The sequence below is a fragment of the Drosophila sechellia genome, unplaced genomic scaffold (genome assembly GCF_004382195.2).
Source record: "Drosophila sechellia strain sech25 unplaced genomic scaffold, ASM438219v1 Y_26, whole genome shotgun sequence".
Lineage (NCBI taxonomy): Eukaryota > Metazoa > Arthropoda > Insecta > Diptera > Drosophilidae > Drosophila > Drosophila sechellia.
This window is the reverse complement of record NW_022611394.1, coordinates 8686-32956: the sequence shown is the minus strand read 5'-3', so window position 1 is coordinate 32956 and position 24271 is coordinate 8686. Positions and strand designations below refer to the sequence as shown.

Below are 24271 nucleotides of genomic sequence, written 5' to 3'. Positions count from 1 at the left end.
CGTCTCATTAGACAGCGACTTTTGCAGCCTCTGCAACCTGCTGAACAGCGCATTGGCTTTGCGCTTTAAAAAGGTCACCCTGTTTTTTTCACCTTCAGCGGGCATAGCAACAAATCGCCTTTAATTCGGTTCAGCGGGAAGATGAGCACAAAATAGATGCCGAAAATGCAAGCGGGGTCAATGCACTTAACGATATATGTAGCAATGTATGTATATATGCAATGCTAGCTCGCCTAAACACAGCCACTATCACCGAAATCTCCACTCACTTGTCCAACCGATTGCGATTTAATGTATTTATATTTATTTATAAACGGGATAAGTGCATTAATTAATGCATGCAAATTAACACGATCACGTCGGGGCGGGCAGGCAGCCGAATGCAGCGCCCAAGCTTAACGTAGGTAGCTAACAACAACAAACAAGGGATGAGAGCCGTACAGATAAATGCGTGCGAGAGCAGCGGTTTGCACTATGGCATCGCAACTGCTACCACTGACTAATTTGGCTTAAATATTAACAAGTATGAGATTAGTCTACTGCACAGTTTTGGCGGCTGCATGACCAACATAATATAATATAATATAATATAATATAATGTAATGTAATATATGTAATATAATGTAATATAATATAATATAATATAATATAAGTATATAATGTAATATAATATAATATAATTAATATAATATAATATAATTATATAATATAATATAATATAATATAAAATATAATATAATATAATATAATATAATATAATATAATATAATATAATATAATATAATATAATATAATATAATATAATATAATATAATATAATATAATATAATATAATATAATATAATATAATATAATATATATAATATAATATAATATAATATAATTATAATATAATACAATATAATATAATATAATATAATATAATATAATATAATATAATATAATATAATATAATAATATAATATAATATAATATAATAAATATAATATAATATAATATAATATAATATAATATATATAATATAATTAATATAATATAATATAATATAATATAATATAATAATATAATATAATATAATATAATAATATAATATAATATATATAATAATATAATATAATATAAATAAATAATATAATATAATATAATATAATATAATATAATATAATATAATATAATATATAATATAATATAATAATAAATAAATATAATATAATATAATATAAATAATAATATAATATAATATAATATAATAATAATATAATATAATAATATAATATAATATATTATAATATAATATAATGTAATGTAATATAATATAATATAATATAATATAATATATTATTATATAATATAATATAATATAATAAAATTTAATTTAATATTTTATTATTAAATGATTATCATAAGTAATCTTTTAACGTAATATTTATTATTTTTTCATAAAATTTTATTATTTTAATGTCATCAGAATTTTCTTTAAAAATTAATGGTTATGCGTTTTCATATCTATTATGTCGGTAATTTGCATGTTTAGTGGTAATTTATAGGCAAAATGTACAGTTCGTCCGCCTAGTCTATTCAGCTATTCCAAATGAAGCCAACGCTAGAGCATCATCATTGCCAAAAGCAATGAAATTAAAAACGTTTTTCCGGTTCCTTCAGGAGTATCAAGGAAATAAATTCCACCAGATCCACTCTTCACAGCTTCTATATAAGTGTCGTACGCAAATCTTTGTTGTTGATTTAATTGTGGGACATTTGTACGAACTGTTTCGGCCAATTATTCAATGTCGTACTGATGTTCTCTTTGCAACTCGTGGTTTAATGCATCGTGCATATGATGCATAAGATAAAAATTGACTGTCCATTTTATTTAGAAAACGTTTGTATAGGAAATAGAAAAATTCTGTTTCGAGGATTTTCCAGGCTATTTTTGGAACCTTCCCTTTTAAACCTTCCCTAGACCTCCACGAATAATTCAAGACCAAGGTGAGATAAATCCGTTCAGCCGTTCTCGAGTTATACTATATTATATGATATTATATTATTTTATAATTATTATTATATTATATTTTTTTACGTTTACTTACCAAATCATCTGGTCGGAAGACGATTATCCTGTACCTTTGCTTTCCTGCCGTCTTCCACGCCCTTTTCTGTAACAGTGGGATCAGCAATCCATCCTGAAACGCGTGGCTTGACACTTTGTAGGTGTTGTGCAAAAATATTCTCTTAATGTGTTAGTTGAATATATCTACAATAAATGAATGATACAGAAATTTCTAGTAAATCTCCATGAAATTGATAAATAAATAATAAAGACAGGACTTAAAATTTTACTAAAACTAAGCTTACAAATAAATCCTGTGAATTCGGGAACTACTATAGACTATAGATATTAAATATATAACTATAAATTATTTATCAGGATTTTTAGACGAGTCGATCTGGCCATGCCCGTCTGCCTTTCCGTGTAAGCGATGTGATTCCGGGAACTTTAAAACCTTGAAAGTTAAGATTAAGCATGTAGATTCTAAATACTTTTTTTTAAGATTTCTTACCAAATCATCATACCTTTTGCTTTCCTGCCGAATCCATCCTGAAACGTAAGGCTTGGCCCTTATACCCGTTGTTTGTAGAGTTACTATTAGTAGTCGAATCAATCTGCCCTTGTCTGGCTGACCTTCTGTCTGTCCATCAGTCTGTGTGAACGTCTCGATCTCAAGAACTATAAAAGCAAGATGGTTGAGAATAAGAATACAGAATCTAGATTCATAGACGCAGCGCAAGATTGTTGACCCACATTGGCATGCCCAGAACCCGTACAAAACTATATTTTCATACTTTTATCAGTATACGCCCACTATCACGCCCCAAAAGCGAACTAAACTGCCACGCCCTCGCTTTCGAACATTTTTCTATTATATTATACATATTTTTATTATTATATTATATTATATTATTTTATTTTATATTATGTCTATGTTCACAAGTACTATTAAACATGTCATCCAGATTCAACATGAAGATCCAGTATACCGTAAACCCTTCAAGTACCCCCAAAGCGTTGACCAAGAAGCCAACAAACAAATCAAAGAAATGATAAAACAAGAGATCGTTCGCAAATCAAAATCCCTTACTGTTCTCCTATTTGGGTGGTCCCCAAGAAGGCAGACGCCTCTGGGAAACAAAAATTCATGTTGGTAGTCCATTAAAGGAATCTATATGAGATAACTGTTAATGACAAATATCCCAAAAAAAAATGCTCCAGCTACTTTTTAGAGAGTATGAATAATCTTCTGAAAGATTTGATCTACAAAGATTGTTTACTCTATTTAGACGATATTATTGTTTATTCCACTTCATTGAATGAGCACATTTTATCTCTAATGAAAGTCTTTTAGAAACTGAGAGAAGCCAACTTGAAACTGCAGCTAGATAAATGTGAATTCACGAAGAAAGAAACTGAATTCCTAGGGCACATTGTTACAAAAAATGGGATCAAACCAAACCCGAACCAAACCAAAGCAATCACAAACTTTCCACTACCTAAGACATAAAATAAAATAATTTTTGGGACTATGTGGGTTCTATCGCAAGTTCATTCCTAACTTTGCCAATATTTTTCAACCCATGACCCTCAAACGATAGAAAGGTGCTGTAATATATATGAAATGAAAAGACTGAAATTTAAAGACTACGAATCATTTGAAACATCATACCCGATATCAATCTACCCTGGTTTTTTAAAGCCCTTTTCTCTAACAACTGACGCAAGTAATGTTGCTATTGGTGCAGTGGTATCACAGAACCATAAGCCCGTTTGTTATGCCAGCAGAACGCTGAACGAACACGAAATCAGTTATGCTACTATTGAAAAAGAATTGTTAGCCATAGGTTGGGCTACAAAATATTTCAGGTCATATTTATTCGGCAGGCCATTTGAAATATTAAGTGATCACGAACCACTGGTAAGGCTCAATACTATCAAAGAACCGAACATGAAATTACAAAGGTGGAAAATAAAACATAATGAGTTCGATTATATGATAAAATATCTTCTAGGCAAAGAAAATTATGTCGCGGATGATCTTTCCCGCACGAAGATAGAAGAAGTCATGGTTGGCGTAGACGCAACTATACTTCTCTAGACAAATGGAGATAGAAAAAGGCGAATGTGACACAACAAGTGTAAGTCACTTCTTTCAAAAACTAAAGATTAAAATAATCATGAACTCACCAAAACCCTCATTAAAAAATATGTGTGCAGCAAGAAATGTGCAATTTACTTCCTTAATGATGAAGATTTTCTGATCTTCCAGAGGGCATTTACTGAAATCATAAGCCCTAAAAATTTCACAAAACTCTCGAGATGTACCACAAAGCTAATGGACATACTAACTTTTGCGGAATTTAAGGACTTAATCCTAAAGAAACATAAGGAACTTTTACATCCAGGTATAGAAAAAACCTTTAATTGCTTTAAAGAAAAATATTATTACTATATACTATTAAATACTATAATTCGAAATATTATCAATGAATGTGAAATCTGTAATCTGGCAAAAACAAAACATCGAGGCACAAAATTGACATATGAAACAATACCAGAAATATTTAACATAAGGGAAAAATATATATATAATTAAATGTTTGCAATACTCATATGTGAAAAAAATATAATTTTATTTCACTGAATGATTAAAATTTTTTATTTGTTGAAGAACACCAACCAATTACAATTAGGTTTCAAACTGAACTCATCTAATTATTCTGATTTTATTGACATTCAAGCATCGGTATCGAGCTTTTCTGATATGGACTTTGGACTTAAGGGATCTGATCAAGTGAAGAGAAAGAGCTTTGGAGTTGCTGACTTTAATTGTCTTTGGATTTCTCTTGGATTCAAGTGCATTCGCTCTTGGATACAAGTACTCTTAGATTTTTATAGTTTTGTTTATTGAAATCTAATACTTTTGTTTTCGGGATTGTGAGTCCGAGCTTTGAACGTGGGAACATGACGATGGGGTGAGGGCTTAGGCAAGAAATGTTTAAATTAGGGGACGGATGTTTAGTCTACCAGTGGGTGACTTATTTGGAGTAGGAAATTTTCCACTCAACGCAGACTTGAGGATCATATGACTAGTTGAATATATTCATTGACATCTGTTTCTAGGTGCGAATGTTCATCTTTTTGTTTACAATATTTGACAATAATTTTCTTAGGTATATTTTTAAGCTTATATGCTAGATACAGAGTCAAACTAATTATCATGGTGCCAAATGTTGTAATGCATATAATTTGAAAAAAGTTATAGTGGTGTTTTACATGGGATTTTATCATTTATTTTCTTTGTAAGTGATTTATTGGTTCTAAACGTGTAACATTGTTGGTGATATAAATTGTTTGTGTAAAATTTGCTAGCTTATTAGAAATTAGGAACTCATCTATTTGCATGATACAATTTTTAATTTTAATAATGTTGTTTCCTGAGATTAATATTTTGTTATTTGTACAATCTTGGTTGACAACTGTTTCAGGAATATTCCATGTTAAAAGTATATTTGGTTCTATATAGATTATTTGGAAATTTCTATGGGTTTTAGTGTATATGCATTGAGTTTGCTCTTGTTTTATAAGTCCAACAATACATTTGTCTAATATTACTTTATGAAATACTTGGTTATTGAATATCGAATATTTGCTCGGTTAGAATTCATCTGGGTACGGAACTATTTGAAATATCGGAACTTTGGGGACCTCGCTAGGAACGTGGGAAATAATCAAAATTTCGTTCGTGTCTGTCTTGAGCCAAGTTGATCTTTTTATCTTTAGTATTTTCTCCGAATTTACGTTTTTCAAATAATCGTGTTTTAGTAATTTTGGGTTAAAGATTCCTAGTCTAGTTAATTGCAAACTTAACTCTATATCTTCTATGTATTCTGTGAACTGTTGTAGGTTGAATATAAGTATCGCAATTTGTTGGTTTTGTTATTTTTCTAACTTGAGCTTATAAATTATGTCAATACAGCTGTTGATTATGTCGACAATCATACTTAGATCATGGGTTTTCACGGAGTCTTCTGACTTGTTATTAATTTTTTCTTCTAGCACTTCCCTATCGTCTTCATCTAATGTACCGAATAAGTATTTATAAGCTTTCCCTACTACGTTTAAAAGACCTCTTTTGCTTCGCTGAATAATTCTTAAACCATTTATTTCCCGTTTTAGTTTATCGACTAAATATTGTATCTGTGGTACATTGGGATAATCATTTGCTTCAGTTACTAGGTTTTCGAACATAAGCATTGTCTTTGTTATGTTTATACTCAAATAATGGTATTCATAGCTGGTTGGAATTTCCATTGTTCCACTTTGGAATATAAGATATCCATTCTCGCACTTATTGGGTTTACTTCGATATTGCTGCATTGCAACCATGGTGATAAATGATAATATGCAACTAAGCATATTGTATGTATCTTCCTCTTCATTGGTTGGTCTGGAATTATCGTATTTACTCTTATAAAATTTTCTCTGTTTCTTAAATTTTGATTTGTAATGAACGATTTTCTTGCCGCGGTTTGTCTCTTCAAAATGTTTACTGTCCACTTGTTCAATTTTCCCTGTCTTTTTAAATGGATTAGTGATTTTACTCTTTACGAGTGGAGCCTGTCTATATTTTATGTCAACTTCAAAATCATGCCTATTCTTATTAAGATATTCGATATTGTCGATTTTGTTTTGTTGTACGTTAAAGTCTAGACTACCTGCATATTGAAAAATGACCGCTGGATATCGTTTAGTACTATTATGTTTTGTTTTGTGATTGTATAAGTTAGGTTTGGTCCTATTGTCCAGAGGTCCTTCCGATGGGTGGCTCCGGCAGATAGGTGTCCACGTAGATAGTTGATCCCTTGGTCCTGATGTTAGTCAGGCGGAATGTCTTCTTACGCAGATTATGGTGGAGGGCGTGAATTTTCACCCTTTGCTGGACACTGGCCTTCGGGCTCAGCGTGGATAAATTATATCAAATGCAATTGGTTTTACGGCAGAAGCCGGAGTAGCTTGTTCTTTATTTATAAAGTGATCGCTTAGAACTGAATACAAAAGAGTGGAAAAATATGAATCTACCCTAGCAAGCCGACTCAGCATTTATGCAGCGCATTTCGATACCCCGGAAGATGGGTATCCTATTGGCACTGCTGACCGTTCTTAGCGCAGAGCGCTGAACTCAGTTGGGGCGCGTCAGCATTATTTATCTAGAGCTACTTAGTTGCTAAGGTAATTTTAACGTAAACTTATGCTCTGTTAGTTGTTAACTACTCCCCCCTTCAGATTATGACCGTCCCCGGTTATATTGAGTTTATCGATGGTTTGTTGTATTTCGATGGAGGCTCGCCTTTCCTTAATGACAAAAAAAGGATGAGTGAACCAATCAGAGCAACGTTCAGAATCACTCCAGCCGCGAACCAAAGTTTAGGGGAGCCCGCGGCGTCAACCTCGTCCTTGAACCCTTGGATAAAGCGCAGATTGTCATTGTTCATGCGTTGTAGCAAGAGCATGCTCAATACCGGGTCATGGCCGACGATGTTCAGTAGTGGTGATCTTGCTACGCCAGGCTGCCTATCTAATGTCTTTTGAAAATTTATGAATTCCGATCCGTTGACGGTAGCTGACCGCTCGAAGGTTATTAGGTGCATTCCTTTGACGAGAACCTCTGGGCCGCCGTCCGTGCTGACGCGGCCTGTCGCTTCGTTAATGACAACGATGACGTCATCTATAGGCACTACTGTTCCCAGGTGGCTGGGTTGAGTGTAGCACTGGGCTGGGATTCCCGCATAGAGCGGACGCATGTTTCGCGTCGCGACCGCTCACAGAAGGTGTTGTGCGTGGTTTCCGTGCACTCTGTGACCGCAAAGGTGCCTTCTTCACATTCCGCCAAAATGTCATCGTCGAGCCGTAGGATTATTTGACTATGTGATACCGTGTATATGAGGACCTTTTTACTTCTCTAGGGTAGGCTATTAGTATATGGATAATATTATCGGACCGGAGAACTCTAATTTTAGCTGCTTCTAATAAACTAATTGGAGTGTCTTGTTCAATTAGTGATTTCAGATCGGCATGACCAAGGATAGTGGGATTTATTATATCAGCCTTAGCCAATGTTATGGTGAGAATTAAATTGTGTATCTCTGTTGTCAGCATTCTATTTCTCGCTAGTAGTGCTTCATACAGGTGCGGGGTGTCAACCAAATTGTTATTCCGGGCCTTAATAATTTTATTAATGGTGTCGGTCAGTTTGTTTATCCTTATTGAGTCTCTGAATTTATGTTAATCTGCCTGGAGTTTGAGTCCACTAGCTTAGATTCTGTCATCTTGATTTTTAGGAAATCTGAGGCATCAGGAGTTCCTGCAACTACCTTAAGAGCTGTACCTAACAAGTCTAAACTCCTCGCAATTCGGTGGTGTATTTTTAGAACGGACAACAAGTTTCTCAAATGATCTGTATCAACGTCTAGTAATTTGCGCATATGCGGCTGCGGAAAAGACTCAGACAATTTTTCTGTCTCACCTTCCATACTAATAAATTCCGAAAGGTTGCTCGAGTGCCTCAAGCAGTCACATTGTTCAAACACCAGTACATCTCCATCTGCGATGGGAATGTATTTGGCGTGAGAACAATCGGTAATCCGCGCATTTGCCACTGCCAGGGTGGTGAGCGTTATGAAGGCGAACCTGCAATCCAAACGTAGAATGAGACCACGGCGTTTTTACTAAAGCATAGATTCCTAGTAAAGGGTATGGTTTAAGTAAATTAAAAGTGGGGGAATTTATTTGTGGTTGTCCTTTGGACCACCCTCCCCTTAATAAGAACAGACGTTCCTAGGTCTGCCTGCACTTTTTGTTCTGTGCACAATGGGGTTAGCTTGTTTCCTAACCTTTTGTTGTTTTTAACAAATACCTCTTCTCCTACCTCAAAAACACGGTATCGCCTAGCTGGGTTACATCTTTCGATATTGATTTGCTGGGCCTTTATCAACCTGTCTTTAATGCCTAGGCAGCGATCATCGGAACCCATGTGGAGGATCTCGACTGGTTTCTTCTGAGTGACAGAATGTATTGTTTTATTATATTCTATCGTTGCCCTCAAGATTAGCTCTACCGTATCGCTAATTTTTTTATCCAGCTTAAGACATCTGGCGATTTCTGTCAAGGTGCTGTGGAATCGTTCCACTTGATTGTTTGACAGGCTATGAAGCGGGGCCGCGTTCACGATGTCAATGTGGTAATTGTTTTTAAGTAAAGAGGTGATCGTTTCCGAATTGAAGGCGGCCTCATTGTCGCAATATTTTGTTTTGATCTTGGGGAACAAGTTTACGAGTTGAAGCAAGGGAACTGTGACGTCCATTATTGTTCTGGACAGCACTGGCTGCACTACTGCAAGCTTCGAGAATTTGTCAACGCATGTTAAAATTGCTTCTTATCGGTTGAGAAGATATTAATGTGCAACATTTCGCCGGTGTAGCTTGGTATGGGTGTTTCCCCAAGCTCCTGTTTTTTTGGGTGCCTGTCATATTTGGCTTTGGTGCATATTTGGCAATTTGCAACCACCTCCTTTGCTAGACCGCTCATTTTGGGGAAATAGTAATCGCGGAGGACTTGCTTGGTATTCTCCTGAGCCGCCCTGTGCACGACTGTGTTCTGTCGTGACAATCTCTAACTGCTCGTTTCTATTGGTTACGTCTATTTAAATATTTTTACAATATCGAAACTGCGTAGCCGGGAAATGAGCAATTAAGTCATGTTGAAATCTTGCCAGGGTGGGTAGGTCGCAGTGTATTGCATTTACGACCTCGGGGATCACGACTTCCTTCAGCATTTACAAAATGGTCTTTTGTCGGTGAAATTAATTAAGTGACGAATTTTGCTACGAAACAACACCAAGCTTCGGATACTTGCAACAAGCCCGCGGTTAAACGCTACGTCTGCGTATTTATATGCTTTGCAACCAAGGCACTGCACCTGGAACTGCACTTGGAGCTGATCAAGGATCTCTCGACAGTTGCGTTTCTGTGCGGACTCAAGAGGTTCATATGCACCCTCGGAAGCCGAAGCAAATTTGGTCAGACAACGCCACCAACTTTGTCGGCGCCAAAAATGAACTTCTGGAACTTCGAAGGTTACTTCTCAACAGCGAGCATCAAGGCTCCGTTCAGAATTTTTGCCTTTCGGAGACGATTGACTGGCGGTTCATCCCTCCACGGTCGCCCCATTTCGGTGGACTTTGGGAAGCAGCGGTGAAAACGGCCAGACATCATTTCTACCGCGCTGTGGGTACGGCGGTTCTGGCCTTCGACGAGCTGAGGATGCTGGTGTGCCACATCTCGGCAGTTATTAACTCCAGACCTTTAGTTCCCATTTCAGAGAACCCTGCCGATGAGGATGTCCTCATCGGCCATTTTTAATGTTCCTTCGTGTTTGACGAGCCAGATATAACGGCCTAAACTATAATCGCTTGACTCTTGCAGCGCATCTTTTTCACATATTTTTCGCGATGAAGAGTACTTGACGTTGCTCCAGCAGCGTTCCAAGTGGCGCACCCCAAAGCCTGGCGTAGCCGTGGACAACGTCGTTCTTGTTAAGGACGAGAATCTACCCCAATGAGATGGCCTTTGGCGAGAGTCATGCAGTTGATTCCTGGCAGAGACGGCGTCGCTCGAGTTGCAGAATTGAGGACCGCGTCTGGAGTAATAAGGCGGGCAGTGAACAAGCTGTGTCTGCTTCCCCTTGAGGACTCTGTTGGAAGCCAAGCTTCCAATGGGGGGAGGATGTTGGGTCATGCAGCCGCCAAAACTGTGCAGTAGACTAATCTCATATTCTTTAATATTATAAGTCAAATTAGTCAGTGGTAGCAGTTGCAATGCCCATAGTGCAAACCGCTGTTCTCGCACGCATTCATCTGTACGGCGCTCATTCCTTGTTTGTTGTTGTTAGCTACCTACGTTAAGCAAATTTTATTATTTGAATGTCATCAGAATTTTCTTTAATAAATTAAATTTTTCGGTTGTTATAATTGATTGGTCTTTTCGTTAATGAAATATAATTTTGGTTATCTTCATGTCTATTATGTATGGTAGCAGCCGAAGTGGGAGATTCACCGTAGACATTGCTGGCGCAAATACACTAGAATAACTGCCCTGGAAGAATATTCTGAATGGTCGCATTAAATCCTCGTTCAACAGCCAATTATGGTTATTAATCTTTTGCGCTATATCAGGGAAAACTCGCTGAATAAGCTTCACTTTTGAGTCTGTGATGTGACAGAAATCTGTAGGTAATGTGATGAATCCGGTCGAGGTGTCCACTGCAACTTTTTTATTTCCAATATCTAACAACTGCTTCGCAAACACATTTGAACTTTCATCTTGTTGCAAAAAATCTCGCATGTTAGTTAAGTCATAGACACTTGAATAACAAGATGCGTAACGCCATACAATTTTTTGGCACGCGATTTTTTGGGCCATGGCTCTAGAGGTGGCTCCAGGCTCTCTCGAGTTTTTGTTCGAGAGAGAAAGAGCGGAGAGCGCTACAGCAAGCAGCTCTTTTCTACGCCTACAGTAAACGGCAGACAACTGTATGTGTGCACACGTATGCTCATCCATTGTAAATTTGACAAAATATGCCCTTCACCAAAGACACTAGAATATTCTAGTGTCTTTGCCTTCACCTTAGAAGTTTGTTGACTTTAAATCTATATTATTTTTTATAATTTGACACCATGCGAAAAAATTCTTGTTTTGCATTGCCTTAACGTTTTTTTTTTATTTAAATAAAGCTTAGAAATAGTAATAGCCGAATCTATGTACATCACAAAATAAATTTCGAAAATGATTGTATTAGAATACTTGTCATTATGGTATTCAGCTTGCGACGTGACAAAAATTAATAAGGCAGTGATTGTTGAGTGCTTGTGTCCGCACTTCGTGCCTCCAGATATGACTTTTGCAATAAGCAGTTTTAATATTATTGTTTATTTTATTAATTTTTATTTTCTACTACGTATTATTATTTTTTATAAATTATTTTGAGTGGGAAGAATAGCGCGCCAAATATGTAAATTAGTTTCTTCGATCAGAATTGATTTCGGCACGAAAATCGTCTTCTAGCACAACACGCACACATATACGCGTTCTCGCCTCTTGTTTTTATTCACACAACCAAGAAAATTATATTTTTAGATTTCTTACGCTCCCAGTAAGCGAGCGGAAAGAGAGCAAATTTGGCCTTCACCAAAAAAGTGGCTGCATAGTGCCAAACCAATGCATGGCCGTTACGCATCTTGTTATTCTAGTGTCTTTGGTTAAGTGAAGTGTCTTTACGTACTGCCACAAATTTGATGATTTTAGGCATGCATTAAGTTCATCAGCAACAGTTGATCGGGGAATAACTGGAAGAGTCTGACGAAAATCCTGACAACAGAATCGTGGCCCTACCAAAAATATATTGGTTGTCACGAATATCTTTCAACGTTCTGTCCTGTGCCTCCTGTGCATCCCAAAAAATCAATATGAATACCTCTAGGATCTTGGCCATTGCGCTATTTTTGGCGATGTTGCTAATTGGTGTTTCGGTAATTTGCATGTTTAGTGGTAATTTAAAGGCAAAATGTAGAGTTCGCCCGCCTTCTAGCAGAGTCTATTCAGCTATTCCAGATGAAGCCAACGCTAGAGCATCATCATTGCCAAAAGCAATGAAATTAAAAACGTTTTTCCGGTTCCTTCAGGAGTATCAAGGAAATAAATTCCACCAGATCCACTCTTCACAGCTTCTATATAAGTGTCGTACGCAAATCTTTGTTGTTGATTTAATTGTGGGACATTTGTACGAACTGTTTCGGCCAATTATTCAATGTCGTACTGATGTTCTCTTTGCAACTCGTGGTTTAATGCATCGTGCATATGATGCATAAGATAAAAATTGACTGTCCATTTTATTTAGAAAACGTTTGTATAGGAAATAGAAAATTCTGTTTCGAGGATTTTCCAGGCTATTTTTGGAACCTTCCTTTTAAACCTTCCCTAGACTTCCACGAATAATTCAAGACCAAGGTGAGATAAATCCGTTCAGCCGTTCTCGAGTTATACTATATTATATGATATTATATTATTTTATAATTATTATTATATTATATTTTTTTACGTTTACTTACCAAATCATCTGGTCGGAAGACGATTATCCTGTACCTTTGCTTTCCTGCCGTCTTCCACGCCCTTTTCTGTAACAGTGGGATCAGCAATCCATCCTGAAACGCGTGGCTTGACACTTTGTAGGTGTTGTGCAAGAATATTCTCTTAATGTTGTCGTTCGAACGAACGATATATATATTATAATATATATATATTATAATTTAATGAGTAGGCCTGAAAAGTAAAGTCATACTTAAATATACAATACAAAATCCTTATGAGGCTTAGTTAACTATTAAAACTTTCTGAAATGTCTGTAATATTTAATGCGAGTGTAAATACTAAAAGCGCTGTTGAGTATCAGACAATATCATCCACACAAAGTCATTTAGCGGAGGAGCAGTCGGAGCGCTTGCACAAGTGGATTTCAAAGGATCAACTCGAGAAACTTCATTCGGCGTTTCTTAACACTCCCGAGCGTCATGTTGGCATTGATGAATTGCGTATCATACTTGAAGAACTAGACATAACGTTCAATGATTCAATGTATACACGGCTCTTTTTAAAGATTAATCAGAATCGTGATTTTAAGGTGGATTGGAATGAGTTTGTATCTTATTTAATATTTGGCTTTCAAGAGGAGGATCCGAGCAGCCAAAAGGAGTCTTTAATTTTACCAATCTCCGACCCCCAATGGTTAGGAAATCAGAACACCGTTCAGCTATATGTTGTTTGGCCCTCCTCAAAGCCAAATCGGACCAAATACCAATTGATGAAGTAACCGAGACTATTAACTTTTCCTTTGGCGGTGAGGATTCTCCAGAAGCTTCTGGAATGTGGGTCACGGCCAGCCACGAGGGAATGATGCGTTTTTGGACATCTCATATGGAACCAATTCGAACTGCATCGTCGGAAAGCAGTAAGTTTAAATAAAATATTTTACGTTATAAAAAACATATCCATTCCATTTTGTAAATATATTTTATATATATTATATCTTCGTTGAAACGATCTAGACGTCTACCAAAATCTGTCCTTCCCTGTGTGTATTTTACATCAATCTGTCGAAACTTCAGGAATTGTTAAAGATATGAATCGATATTCCCATATAAGATTCCAAAAGAAATTTTAATACAAATTTTTTTCTGTATCGTAGTATTACTGTTACGCAGTATACGTAAAGTGTGAATACTTTATTTAAATTTGCTAATTGGTACCACGGCAACACCTCCAGCTAACCGATCTTGGTGCCATGCCGATAGACATGATATAGGAAAAAACATATAATCGAGTAAATATATAAATAAAAGAATATTATGAGCAGACAAGGTCAGAACTTGAGATAATATTATAGTCTATTCCAGTCAGAACATACTCTGTGGCGGTAATGTCACCCAAAGTTGAATATATCTACAATAAATGAATGATACAGAAATTTGTAGTAAATCTCCATGAAATTGATAAATTTATCCGACTAATAAAGACAGGACTTAAAATTTTAATAAAACTAAGCTTACAAATAAATCCTGTGAATTCGGGAACTACTATAGACTATAGATATTAAATATATAACTATAAATTATTTATCAGGATTTTTAGACGAGTCGATCTGGCCATGCCCGTCTGCCTTTCCGTGTAAGCTATGTGATTCCGGGAACTTTAAAACCTTGAAAGTTAAGATTAAGCATGTAGATTCTAAATACTTTTTTTTAAGATTTCTTACCAAATCATCATACCTGTTGCTTTCCTGCCGAATCCATCCTGAAACGTAAGGCTTGGCCCTTATACCCGTTGTTTGTAGAGTTACTATCAGTAGTCGAATCAATCTGCCCTTGTCTGGCTGACCTTCTGTCTGTCCATCAGTCTGTGTGAACGTCTCGATCTCAAGAACTATAAAAGCAAGATGGTTGAGAATAAGAATACAGAATCTAGATTCATAGACGCAGCGCAAGATTGTTGACCCACATTGGCATGCCAGAGCCCGTACAAAACTATATTTTCATACTTTTATCAGTCTTATAAATTTCTATCGATTTTTCCAAAAAATTTTTCGAACGCCCACTATAACGCCCCAAAAGCGAACTAAACTGCCACGCCCTTGCTTTCGAACATTTTTCTATTATATTATACATATTTTTATTATATTATATTATATTATTTTATTTTATATTATGTCTATGTTCACAAGTACTATTAAACATGTCATCCAGATTCAACATGAAGATCCAGTATACCGTAAACCCTTCAAGTACCCCAAAGCGTTGACCAAGAAGCCAACAAACAAATCAAAGAAATGATAAAACAAGAGATCGTTCGCAAATCAAAATCCCCTTACTGTTCTCCTATTTGGGTGGTCCCCAAGAAGGCAGACGCCTCTGGGAAACAAAAATTCATGTTGGTAGTCCATTAAAGGAATCTATATGAGATAACTGTTAATGACAAATATCCCAAAAAAAATGCTCCAGCTACTTTTTAGAGATGTATGAATAATCTTCTGAAAGATTTGATCTACAAAGATTGTTTACTCTATTTAGACGATATTATTGTTTATTCCACTTCATTGAATGAGCACATTTTATCTCTAATGAAAGTCTTTTAGAAACTGAGAGAAGCCAACTTGAAACTGCAGCTAGATAAATGTGAATTCACGAAGAAAGAAACTGTATTCCTAGGGCACATTGTTACAACAAATGGGATCAAACCAAACCCGAACCAAACCAAAGCAATCACAAACTTTCCACTACCTAAGACACCTAAGCAAATAAAATAATTTTTGGGACTATGTGGGTTCTATCGCAAGTTCATTCCTAACTTTGCCAATATTTTTCAACCTATGACCCTCAAACGAAAGAAAGGTGCTGTAATATATATGAAATGAAAAGACTGAAATGTAAAGACTACGAATCATTTGAAACATCATACCCGATATCAATCTACCCTGGTTTTTTAAAGCCCTTTCCTCTAACAACTGACGCAAGTAATGTTGCTATTGGTGCAGTGGTATCACAGAACCATAAGCCCGTTTGTTATGCCAGCAGAACGCTGAACGAACACGAAAACAGTTATGCTACTATTGAAAAAGAATTGTTAGCCATAGTTTGGGCTACAAAATATTTCAGGTCATATTTATTCGGCAGGCCATTTGAAATATTAAGTGATCACAAACCACTGGTAAGGCTCAATACTATCAAAGAACCGAACATGAAATTACAAAGGTGGAAAATAAAACTTAATGAGTTCGATTATATGATAAAATATCTTCTAGGCAAAGAAAATTATGTCGCGGATGATCTTTCCCGCACGAAGATAGAAGAAGTCATGGTTGGCGTAGACGCAACTATACTTCTCTAGACAAATGGAGATAGAAAAAGGCGAATTTGACACAACCAGTGTAAGTCACTTCTTTCAAAAACTAAAGATTAAAATAATCATGAACTCACCAAAGCCCTCATTAAAAAATATGTGTGCACCAAGAAATGTTCAATTTACTTCCCTAATGATGAAGATTTTCTGATCTTCCAGAGGGCATTTACTGAAATCATAAGCCCTAAAAATTTCACAAAACTTTGTACCACAAAGCTAATTGACATACTAACTTTTGCGGAATTTAAGGACTTAATCCTAAAGAAACATAAGGAACTTTTACATCCAGGTATAGAAAAAACCATTAATTGGTTTAAAGAAAAATATTATTACTATATACTATTAAATACTATAATTCGAAATATTATCAATGAATGTGAAATCTGTAATCTGGCAAAAACAAAACATCGAGGCACAAAATTGACATATGAAACAATACCAGAAATATTTAACATAAGGGAAAAATATATATATAATTAAATGTTTGCAATACTCATATGTGAAAAAAATATAATTTTATTTCACTGAATGATTAAAATTTTTTATTTGTTGAAGAACACCGACCAATTACAATTAGGTCTCAAACTGAACTCATCTAATTATTCTGATTTTATTGACATTCAAGCCTCGGTATCGAGCTTTTCTGATATGGACTTTGGACTTAAGGGATCTGATCAAGTGAAGAGAAAGAGCTTTGGAGTTGCTGACTTTAATTGTCTTTGGATTTCTCTTGGATTCAAGTGCATTCGCTCTTGGATACAAGTACTCTTAGATTTTTATAGTTTTGTTTATTGAAATCTAATACTTTTGTTTTCGGGATTGTGAGTCCGAGCTTTGAACGTGGGAACATGACGATGGGGTGAGGGCTTAGGCAAGAATGTTTAAATTAGGGGACGGATGTTTAGTCTACCAGTGGGTGACTTATTTGGAGTAGGGAATTTTCCACTCAACGCAGACTTGAGGATCATATGACTAGTTGAATATATTCATTGACATCTGTTTCTAGGTGCGAATGTTCATCTTTTTGTTTACAATATTTGACAATAATTTTCTTAGGTATATTTTTAAGCTTATATGCTAAATACAGAGTCAAACTAATTATCATGGTGACAAATGTTGTAATGCATATAATTTGAAAAAAAGTTATAGTGGTGTTTTACATGGGATTTTATCATTTATTTTCTTTGTAAGTGATTTATTGGTTCTAAACGTGTAACATTGTTGGTGATATAAATGGTTTGTGTAAAATTTGCTAGATTATTAGAAATTAGCAACTCATCTATTTGCATGGTACAATTTTTAATTTTATTAATGTTGTTTCATGAGATTAATATTTTGTTATTTGTACAATCTTGGTTGACAACTGTTTCAGGAATATTCCATGTTAAAAGTATATTTGGTTCTATATAGATTATTTGGAAATTTCTATGGGTTTTAGTGTATATGCATTGAGTTTGCTCTTGTTTTATAAGTCCAACAATACATTTGTCTAATATTACTTTATGAAATACTTGGTTATTGAATATCGAATATTTGCTCGGTTAGAATTCATCTGGGTACGGAACTATTTGAAATATCGGAACTTTGGGGACCTCGCTAGGAACGTGGGAAATAATCAAAATTTCGTTCGTGTCTGTCTTGAGCCAAGTTGATCTTTTTATCTTTAGTATTTTCTCCGAATTTACGTTTTTCAAATAATCGTGTTTTAGTAATTTTGGGTTAAAGATTCCTAGTCTAGTTAATTGCATACTTAACTCTATATCTTCTATGTATTCTGTGAACTGTTGTAGGTTGAATATAAGTATCGCAATTTGTTGGTTTTGTTATTTTTCTAACTTGAGCTTATAAATTATGTCAATACAGCTGTTGATTATGTCGACAATCATACTTAGATCATGGGTTTTCACGGAGTCTTCTGACTTGTTATTAATTTTTTCTTCTAGCACTTCCCTATCGTCTTCATCTAATGTACCGAATAAGTATTTATAAGCTTTCCCTACTACGTTTAAAAGACCTCTTTTGCTTCGCTGAATAATTCTTAAACCATTTATTTCCCGTTTTAGTTTATCGACTAAATATTGTATCTGTGGTACATTGGGATAATCATTTGCTTCAGTTACTAGGTTTTCGAACATATCATATCTTTGTTATGTTTATACTCAAATAATGGTATTCATAGCTGGTTGGAATTTCCATTGTTCCAGTTTGGAATATAAGATATCCATTCTTCGCACTTATTGGGTTTACTTCGATATTGCTGCATTGCAACCATGGTGATAAATGATAATATGCAACTAAGCATTATTAGGAATGTGCTATGTATCTTGCTCTTCATTGGTTGGTCTGGAATTATCGTATTTACTCTTATAAAATTTTCTCTGTTTCTTAAATTTTGATTTGTAATGAACGATTTTCCTGCCGCGGTTTGTCTCTTCAAAATGTTTACTGTCCACTTGTTCAATTTTCCCTGTCTTTTTAAATGGATTAGTGATTTTACTCTTTACGAGTGGAGCCTGTCTATATTTTATGTCAACTTCAAAATCATGCCTATTCTTATTAAGATATTCGATCTTGTCGATTTTTTCTTGTTGTACGTTAAAGTCTAGACTACCTGCATATTGAAAAATGACCGCTGGATATCGTTTAGTACTAATATGTTTTGTTTTGTGATTGTATAAGTTAGGTTTGGTCCTATTGTCCAGAGGTCCTTCCGATGGGTGGCTCCGGCAGATAGGTGTCCACGTAGATAGTTGATCCCTTGGTCCTGATTTTAGTCAGGCGGAATGTCTTCTTACGCAGATTATGGTGGAGGGCGTAAATTTTCACCCTTTGCTGGACACTGGCCTTCGGGCTCAGCGTGGATAAATTATATCAAATGCAATTGGTTTTACGGCAGAAGACGGAGTAGCTTGTTCTTTATTTATAAAGTGATCGCTTAGAACTGAATACAAAAAAGTGGAAAAATATGAATCTACCCTAGCTTTAATGCATCACGCCATAAACCCATGGTCGGCAAGCCGACTCAGCATTTATGCAGCGCATTTCGATACCCCGGAAGATGGGTATCCTATTGCCACTGCTGACCGTTCTTAGCGCAGAGCGCTGAACTCAGTTGGGGCGCGTCAGCATTATTTATCTAGAGCTACTTAGTTGCTAAGATAATTTTAACGTAAACTTATGCTCTGTTAGTTGTTAACTACTCCCCCCTTCAGATTATGACCGTCCCCGGTTATATTGAGTTTATCGATGGTTTGTTGTATTAAGATGGAGGCTCGCCTTTCCTTAATGACAAAAAAAGGATGAGTGAACCAATCAGAGCAACGTTCAGAATCACTCCAGCCGCGAACCAAAGTTTAGGGGAGCCCGCGGCGTAAACCTCGTCCTTGAACCCTTGGATAAAGCGCAGATTGTCGTTGTTCATGCGTTGTAGCAAGGGCATGCTAAATACCGGGTCATGGCCGACGATGTTCAGTAGTGGTGATCTTGCTACGCCAGGCTGCCTATCTAATGTCTTTTGAAAATTTATGAATTCCGATCCGTTGACGGTAGCTGACCGCTCGAAGGTTATTAGGTGCATTCCTTTGACGAGAACCTCTGGGCCGCCGTCCGTGCTGACGCGGCCTGTCGCTTCGTTAATGACAACGATGACGTCATCTATAGGCACTACTGTTCCCAGGTTGCTGGGTTGAGTGTAGCACTGGGCTGGGATTCCCGCATGGAGCGGGCGCAGGTTTCGCGTCGCGACCGCTCACAGAAGGTGTTGTGCGTGGTTTCCGTGCACTCTGTGACCGCAAAGGTGCCTTCTTCACATTCCGCCAAAATGTCATCGTCGAGCCGTAGGATTATTTGACTATGTGATACCGGGTATATGAGGACCTTTTTACTTCTCTAGGGTAGGCTATTAGTATATGGATAATATTATCGGACCGGAGAACTCTAATTTTAGCTGCTTCTAGTAAACTAACTATTGGAGTGTCTGGTTCAACTAGTGATTTCAGATCGGCATGACCAAGGATAGTGGGATTTATTATATCAGCCTTAGCCAATGTTATGGTTAGAATTAAATTGTGTATCTCTGTCGTCAGCATTCTATTTCTCGCTAGTAGTGCTTCATACAGGTGCGGGGTGTCAACCAAATTGTTATTCCGGGCCTTAATAATTTTATTAATGGTGTCGGTCAGTTTGTTTATCCGTTATTGAGTCTCTGAATTTATGTTAATCTGCCTGGAGTTTGAGTCCACTAGCTTAGATTCTGTCATCTTGATTTTTAGGAAATCTGAGGCATCAGGAGTTCCTGCAACTACCTTAAGAGCTGTACCTAACAAGTCTAAACTCCTCGCAATTCGGTGGTGTATTTTTAGAACGGACAACAAGTTTCTCAAATGATCTGTATCAACGTCTAGAAATTTGCGCATATGCGGCTGCGGAAAAGACTCAGACAATTTTTCTGTCTCATCTTCCATACTAATAAATTCCGAAAGGTTGCTCGAGTGCCTCAAGCAGTCACATTGTTCAAACACCAGTACATCTCCATCTGCGATGGGAATGTATTTGGCGTGAGAAAAATCGGTAATCCGCGCATTTGCCACTGCCAGGGTGGTGAGCGTTATGAAGGCGAACCTGCAATCCAAACGTAGAATGAGACCACGGCGTTTTTACTAAAGCCTAGGTCTGCCTGCACTTTTTGTTCTGTGCACAATGGGGTTAGCTTGTTTCCTAACCTTTTGTTGTTTTTAACAAATACCTCTTCTCCTACCACAAAAACACGGTATCGCCTAGCTGGGTTACATCTTTCGATATTGATTTGCTGGGCCTTTATCAACCTGTCTTTAATGCCTAGGCAGCGATCATTCGAACCCATGTGGAGGATCTCGACCGGTTTCTTCTGAGTGACAGAATGTATTGTTTTATTATATTCTATCGTTGCCCTCAAGATTAGCTCTACCGTATCGCTAATTTTTTTATCTTAAGCTTAAGACATCTGGCGATTTCTGTCAAGGTGCTGTGGAATCGTTCCACTTGATTGTTTGACAGGCTATGAAGCGGGGCCGCGTTCACGATGTCAATGTGGTAATTGTTTTTAAATAAAGAGGTGATCGTTTCCGAATTGAAGGCGGCCTCATTGTCGCAATATTTTGTTCTGATCTTGGGGAACAAGTTTACGAGTTGAAGCAAGGGAACTGTGACGTCCATTATTGTTCTGGACAGCACTGGCTGCACTACTGCAAGCTTCGAGAATTTGTCAACGCATGTTAAGAATTGCTTCTTATCGGTTGAGAAGATATTAATGTGCAACATTTCGCCGGTGTAGCTTGGTATGGGTGTTTCCCCAAGCTCCTGTTTTTTTGGGTGCCTGTCATATTTGGCTTTGGTGCATATTTGGCAATTTGCAACCACCTCCTTTGCTAGACCGCTCATTTTGGGGAAATAGTAATCGCGGAGGACTTGCTTGGTATTCTCCTGAGCCGCCCTGTGCACGACTGTGTTCTGTCGTGACAATCTCTAACTGCTCGTTTCTATTGGTTACGTCTATTTAAATATTTTTACAATATCGAAACTGCGTAGCCGGGAAATGAGCAATTAAGTCATGTTGAAATCTTGCCAGGGTGGGTAGGTCGCAGTGTATTGCATTTACCACCTCGGGGATCACGACTTTGCAACCAAGGCACTGCACCTGGAACTGCACTTGGAGCTGATCAAGGATCTCTCGACAGTTGCGTTTCTGTGCGGACTTAAGAGGTTCATATGCACCCGGCGGAAGCCGAAGCAAATTTGGTCAGACAACGCCACCAACTTTGTCGGCGCCAAAAATGAACTTCTGGAACTTCGAAGGTTACTTCTCAACAGCGAGCATCAAGGCTCCGTTCAGAACTTTTGCCTTTCGGTGACGATTGACTGGCGGTTCATCCCTCCACGGTCGCCCCATTTCGGTGGACTTCGGGAAGCAGCGGTGAAAACGACCAGACATCATTTCTACCGCGCTGTGGGTACGGTGGTTCTGGCCTTCGACGAGCTGAGGATGCTGGTGTGCCACATCTCGGCAGTTATTAACTCCAGACCTTTAGTTCCCATTTCAGAGAATCCTGCCGATGAGGATGTCCTCACTCCGGCGCATTTTCTCAATGATGGTCCGCCTTCGTCGTTTGAAGAGGCAGATATTACGGGCCTAAACTATAATCGGCTTGACTCTTGGCAGCGCATCTCCTTTCTTCAGCAAATATTTTGGTCGCGATGGAAGGAAGAGTACTTGACGTTGCTCCAGCAGCGTTCCAAGTGGCGCACACCAAAGCCTGGCGTAGCCGTGGACAACGTCGTTCTGGTTAAGGACGAGAATCTACCCCCAATGAGATGGCCTTTGGCAAGAGTCATGCAGTTGATTCCTGGCAGAGACGGCGTCGCTCGAGTTGGAGAATTGAGGAGTAATAAGGCGGGCAGTGAACAAGCTGTGTCTGCTTCCCCTTGAGGACTCTGTTGCAAGCCAAGCTTCCAATGGGGGGAGGATGTTGGGTCATGCAGCCGGCAAAACTGTGCAGTAGACTAATCTCATATTCTTTAATATTATAAGCCAAATTAGTCAGTGGTAGCAGTTGCAATGCCCATAGTGCAAACCGCTGTTCTCGCACGCATTTATCTGTACGGCTCTCATTCCTTGTTTGTTGTTGTTAGCTACCTACGTTAAGCTTGGGCGCTGCATTTCGGCTGTCTGCCCCGCCAATTGCCAATTCGTCGTGTTTCGGAAAAGACTTAGCTTAGGCCTTAGCTGCCTTAAACAATTCGCAAAATAAACAGTGTCGTAATATAAACAAACTTTCTTCGGTTTTCTTTATTTTTCGCAACAGCTATTGAAAAAGGTCAATAGCTAAACAATATAATATAATATAATATAATAGAATATAATATAATATAATTTAATTTAATCTTTTATTATTAAATGATAATCATAAGTAATCTTTTATACGTAATATTTATTATTGTTTCATAAAAATTTTATTATTTGAATGTCATCAGAATTTTCTTTAATAAATTAAATTTTTCGGTTGTTATAATTGATTGGTCTTTTCGTTAATGAAATATAATTTTGGTTATCGTCATGTCTATTATGTATGGTAGCAGCCGAAGTGGGAGATTCAGCGTAGACATTGCTGGCGCAATACACTAGAATAACTGCCCTGGAAGAATATTCGAAATGGTCGCATTAAGATCCTCGTTCAACCAGCCAATTATGGTTATTAATCTTTTGCGCTATATCAGGGAAAACTCGCTGAATAAGCTTCACTTTTGAGTATGTGATGTGATAGAAATCTGTAGGTAATGTGATGAATCCGGTCGAGGTGTCCACTGCAACTTTTTTATTTCCAATATCTAACAACTGCTTCGCAAACACATTTGAACTTTCATCTTGTTGCAAAAAATCTCGCATGTTAGTTAAGTCAAAGACACTAGAATAACAATATTCGTAACGCCATACAATTTTTTGGCACGCGATTTTTTGGCCATGGCTCTAGAGGTGGCTCCAGGCTCTCTCGAGTTTTTGTTCGAGAGAGAAAGAGCGGAGAGCGCTACAGCAAGCAGCTCTTTTCTACGCCTACAGTAACAGCAGACAACTGTATGTGTGCACACGTATGCTCATCCATTGTAAATTTGACAAAATATGCCCTTCACCTTAGAAGTTCGTTGACTTTAAATCTATATTATTTTTTATTAATTAACACCA

The 24271-nt window shown here is 37.0% G+C and overlaps 1 pseudogene; it reads left to right on the top strand.

Moving 5' to 3' along the window:
• The first annotated feature begins 13433 nt into the window (after positions 1 to 13433).
• Positions 13434 to 14358, top strand: LOC116803437 (annotated as a pseudogene).
• The last annotated feature ends 9913 nt before the right edge of the window (positions 14359 to 24271 follow it).